At 30.7% G+C, this 5811-nt stretch overlaps 1 long non-coding RNA gene across 1 annotated transcript; it reads left to right on the top strand.

Annotated features, from left to right (window-relative positions):
* The first annotated feature begins 5006 nt into the window (after positions 1-5006).
* On the top strand, positions 5007-5422 carry LOC111623170. Its single transcript, XR_002756403.1, has 3 exons — positions 5007-5066; positions 5161-5250; positions 5329-5422. It is a non-coding gene; the product is annotated as an uncharacterized LOC111623170 (long non-coding RNA).
* The last annotated feature ends 389 nt before the right edge of the window (positions 5423-5811 follow it).

Raw genomic sequence — 5811 nt, 5'->3', positions numbered from 1 at the left:
GCCACGTGAATAAGTTGAAGTTACATCCTTCTAACAGGAAAAGTAACTTTCGTTATCATGGAATTATAACAAAACCTGCCAATTCAATATAAATGGAAAAAAAATATTATATGGAATTGAACGAAAATGAAAATTTGCTTGATAATTCAACTACGCTTGTTGGAGAACAATAAAAACACTACACTCAACAAGCCACCAATAAAACTCAACTGCCTAACCTATAACCAAAGTGTCCTTTTAATTTGTTTTTTAAAGAAAGCGCTTGACAAACTTGCCCCGCATGCCGAAGTTGCCCCGATCTCCCCTATATATTATTGTGTAATTTTATGAGCATCTCTCTCACTTTTCGGGTGCCGATCTTAAAATTACATTTATTACTCATCGCGGCGCGAAATTTCCTAATTTACTACAATGCGTGAATCTTCTTTATATGACGGGTGACGAAAAGAATAAAACTTGACATCGGACGTATAAAATGAATCACGTGTGAATTTTTATAAATTTTACTGATTGCGATGTGGTAGATTAACAAATAATTGTCATTTAGAGTCGTTTTTCATAATAAAAATCTTCTGTAGTTATTAAGTTTTATGTTTCGAAGCTTTCTTTATATTTAAAAGACCAGAAAATGTGGAATGTAGAGAACTTCCCATCTGAAATGTTTAAATGAGAAATTCAATTAAAGCATTAATATTAAAATTACAAAAATATTATTTTCTTAAAAATGTTACCTTTATTGGAAACTTTTTTGTAATCTTAAAGTAATTTCTGCATGACAGGCAAAAGGATTCTTTACCGAATCTTTTCATAAAATTCAATATCTAAAAAGTTATTAATTTCTATTTTTGTATTATAATTTCACTCAAACGTAATAAACGATATAGGCCTACTACATAAAGATATGTTTTAAATATATCAAACCTTTAATTTCTGTTCCAATTCGAGATGGCACTCAGCGAATCTTCGGATGTCTTGAAATGACGTTTGCATCTGAAAAAATAAAATAAAACGCATTTAAAAAATCTGCAAATGTAGTAAATCTTGGAATTTTCGATAAAAATACATTACAGCAGACGTGAAGGCGGATAAGAGGAATCTGATAAAAATACAGAAAAAAGTAAGAGTACCACACAGTAAGAAAAAGACAATTTTCAACGCAAACCTCAGTGTAGAAAAGTTGAAAATGAAGTACAATAGACTCGTTTCCATTAACAAAGTACCGTACATTATTGTGAATACGTAATTGAACGGTCCGTCGAGTTGATTGGTAAAATTCCAAAGTTCATCGTGTTGTGTTATAATTTCATTCAGTTGAGATTTCAAATTTGGAACGTTCTTTCTCAGCAGATACAAATTCTCTGAGAGTTTTTCGAATGCCTTCATTACAATAAAGTGAAACAAAATGAAAAACGTAAAGATGTATGCTATATCACCAACGAGTAAAGTTCCGAAGAGACCAATTTCAAAGAAGCAGATAAATCGTTCGTATTTAAAGGTCTTTCCTTTTTCTAAAGCAGGATAAATCAAAAAAGCGATTAAACATTCAAAGAATATCGTAAAAGTAACAATTATAATTACTGCAACAAGCTGTAGAGTATTGATAGTAGCATATAACTGATGTTTAGCAAAACGATACGACTTTTTAAATTGTATTTTCGGATTCAGTTTGACTTTTTTGATAATACTGAATATTACAGCCACGGCCAAGTTCATAGTCGCACAGGCTACTCTGACGTATATGTCATACTCGAATACCGAGAACAAGGAAAAGCAAGGAGTTACATTCGATACGTAAGGAATTGTCATACATAGAAAAAGAAAGGAATGTATCCAATGAAGGCATTCAATAAATGAGATGTAAAAGTTGAAAGGTGTGCGGAAGCGACCGTCAGTGTTTAAGTTACAGTAGCAAGGAGTAAAAAATTCCAANCCTGTTTCAACTCTCCCCCGGTGTATCTTTACGCCAGTGTTTTAAATTTTATTTTTTTTTAAACTATATTTTCTAGACATAAGTAGAATATGCCATCGTCTTCTTTAGTTTTTATTTTAGATAGTTATTTTTTATTCGTCGTTTATTAATAATTACGATTTTGTTTTGAGAAAAATTGATAATTTTGATTGCATAAATAAGCAAATCTTGCCTAAAATTAAACAGGTGACTGAGATGTAATCGGATCAAAGAAGAATAACCGCGCAGCCTTGCATTGACTCGATAGAATTTTGCCTATTTCGACTAATTTCGTTTTTTTTTTTTACTTTGAAATCCGATTTCAACGATGCTTCTTATTCCTCATCCATTCTTTTTCTTTTCCGTGTTGTTCGCTTTGATTTTAAATGAGCCAACTCGTTCTTTTCTCATTGGTACCTTTCTTTTTCTCTATTTGCCATTTGATCGTGTTTTTCTTTTTCTTTTTTCTTAATATATTTCGACTCCTTGCCCAACTTCTTAGCAATGACGTAACTCGTAATTCGGAGGGGGGTTTCGACTTCTCTTCCGAAAAACAATCCGTATGAAAAAATAAATAAGAAAAAATTCTTTATGGGCAGCTGAGATGTAAATGTTCAATTGCTTGAATTCATAAATATTACTTCTTGAAGTTCATGTCGTTTCTTCGTCGAAACCTGTGCAAATAGTGTTTTTACACGAAGACTATACTCTGAATTTCAATTTTTATGAAACATTTTTAGAATTATAGTAATATGTCTCAACCAACTCAAAATTGCTGTGTATTCATTTACATAAGTATCGATTGATTTATTTTTAGAACACACACACAAATTAGAGTTCTCACTTAGTCGATACTTATATAAATTAATATATAGGAAAGTAGTATTAGAGAGCTTGCATTTAGTTTGCATAATAAGGTATTGCAATTCAAATGGCTGACGACACGTAAACATCATTACTAATGACTATTAATTGCTTTATGTAATCGAAACCAATTGACAGGTTTTCTCGCACTTGTCACGCTTCTTAAGAAAGAGTATTAAGCCATTTTTAAGTGTAAGTTCTGTTATAAAACAAAAGATGTATTTGGAGTTTTCCGGCTATGCACTTATGTCAAAAATTTCAATATATCTCGCTGAAACTTCTCAAAGTTTTCAACTTTTATAATTATATTTATGCGATGCACTCATTTCTTGTTATTTGTACGATATTCCGTAGAATCGTGGTGTCGATGTAAACTTATCGTCGAGGTCCACATCTACGAAAATGTTTATCCGAATGTTTAGAATATTCTACATATAGTGGCTGTGATCTTACATTCAGTGGTATTTGTGCTTTTGACAGGTACTATCGACAACCATGTAAATCTAAAACACTGAAATCTGTACTACGTTTTGGGCAAGGTTGTCAATTAGAATCAATTTTTTCATCTAAATCTAGATTGATTTATCTCGAATCTAACAATATTCCAGATTTTGTTTAATTATTGTAAAGAAAAAAATCAAAGTTTAAATCGTTATGTAAAGTAAACAACTCTTAATATACTATTATTTGTATAATTTAAGCAAGAGCCAGGTCTAGTAGGTCAATTGTCACCTTAACACTCATGCATATGATTGTGTATTTATACTGTTCTCAGATCAATCTTATCCGTGCCATTCTCACTATCTTGCTAATATTTTTCGGGCAATGTGTTTTTCTTTGCACAATATAAATAAAGTTTTTATTACAATTACAGTGTATGAAAATTTTGGTTTCAATTTCTGAAACTGTTTACAATGAAAACTAAAACATTTTGACTCTGTCATATGACGAACAACATTATTGCAGTTAAAAAAATAACAAGTTGCTAATAATAGTAGAAAATTGACACAAGAGTATTTTAATTACTTTCACGTTAGACAATGATATCAATGATTAATTATCCTTAATTAAATGATAAATTTTATTTTTCATACCGTTAATACCGCTTTATACACTTACTTAAAAATATGATAAGAATCATCTCGAGCGTAAGTCCCGCGGTTGATAATCAAAAAGAGGAAATATGTCTGCAGTGTTTTCTCTCTTCATTTACTTTAGTTTCGATCGTCTACGGCTGGGAATTTTTTACTCCTTGCTACTGTGTCTTAAACACTAACGGTCGCTTCCGCACACCTTTCAAATTTTACATCTCATTTATTGAATGCCTTTATTGGATACATTCCGTTCTTCTTATATGTATGACACTTCCTTACGTATCGAATGTAACTCCTTGCTTTTCCTCGTTCTCGGTATTCGAGTATGACATATATATCAAAGTAACTACTACAAGCATTTCTTTGTCCGTAGCTGCAATATTCAGTATTGTAAAAAGAGTCAAACTGAATCCGAAAATACAATTAAAAAAGTCATTTCGTTTTCCTGAACATCAGTTATATGCTACTGTGAATTTTGTACAACTTTTCGCAATAATTTTAACTGTTACTTTTACTATATTTGTTCAAAGTATGATCGCTTTTTTATTTTATCCTGCTTTAGAGAAAGGAAAGACCTTTAAATATGAACCGTTTATCTGCTGCATCGAAATTGGTATCTGTAGCACTTTACTCGTTGGTGCTTTAGTATGCATCTTTATGTTCCTCGTTCTGTTTCACTTTATTGTAATGAAAGCATTCGAAAAAGTATCAGAGAATTTGTATCTGCTGAGAAAGAACATTCCAAATATGAAATCTCAACTGAATGAGATTATCGCGCAACACGATGAACTTTGGAATTTTACCAATCAAGTAAACGGACCCTTCAATTACGTATTCATAATAATGTACGGTATTTTATTAATGGAAACCAATCTAATGTACTTTAATTTCAACTTTTCTGAAGGAAAGTTCGCGTTGAAAATTTTCTTTTTGTTACTGTGTGTAACTCTTACTTTAGCGTGTATTTTAATGGGATTCTTGTTATCCGCCTTCACATCTGCTGTAATGTATTTTTGTCGAATTTCCAAAATTTACTACATTTGCAGATTTTTTAAAATTCGTTATATATATATATATTTTCTTTTTTTTAGATGCAAACGTCCTTTCAAGACATCAGAAGATTTGCTGACTGCCATCTCGAATTGGAACAGAAATTAAAGGTTTGATATATTTAAAACGTATCTTTATCTAGTAAATCGTATATTCGGTTTTCGTGTAATTATAATACAATAATAAATGGTAATAACTTTTCAGATTTTGAATTTTATGAAAAGATTCGGTAAAGAATCCCTGTGTCTGTCATGCAGAAATTACTTTAAGATTACAAAAAAGTTTCCAATAAAGGTAACATTTTTAAGAAAATAACATTTTTCTAATTTTAATATTGATGCCTTAATTGAATTCCTCGTTTAAACATTTCAGATGGGAAGTTCTCTACATTCCATATTTTCTGGTCTTTTAAAAATACAGAATGCTTTGAAACATAAAACTTAATAACTACAGAAGATTTTTATTTTGAAAGACGACTCTAAATGACAATTATTTGTTAATCTACCACGTCGCAATGATTAAAATTTATTAGAATTTGCAAGTGATTCACTTTATACGTGCGATGTCGAGTTTTATTTATTTCATCACCCATTTAACGAAGATTCACGCATTGTAGTAAATTAGGAAATTTCGCGCCGCGATAAGCAATAAATCTAATTTTAATATAATACTCGACGATAAAGACACGTAATGATTGTACGATTTAATAATGTAATGATTTATGATGAACAATGTGAAATAGACTGCTTAATAATTTAATTTTAAAATACACCGACTGTTGTGAATTATAATTCATCGAAAGACATGTCATTATATAAAGTATTGATCGTAAAAGTCCTCGCTGCCGCATTTATT

Source organism: Centruroides sculpturatus, unplaced genomic scaffold, assembly GCF_000671375.1.
Source record: "Centruroides sculpturatus isolate CEXI.00-Female unplaced genomic scaffold, Cexi_2.0 scaffold8, whole genome shotgun sequence".
NCBI classification, from domain to species: Eukaryota; Metazoa; Arthropoda; class Arachnida; order Scorpiones; family Buthidae; genus Centruroides; species Centruroides sculpturatus.
The sequence above is the reverse complement of the archived record's forward strand: the minus strand, read 5'-3'. Positions and strand labels throughout refer to the sequence as shown.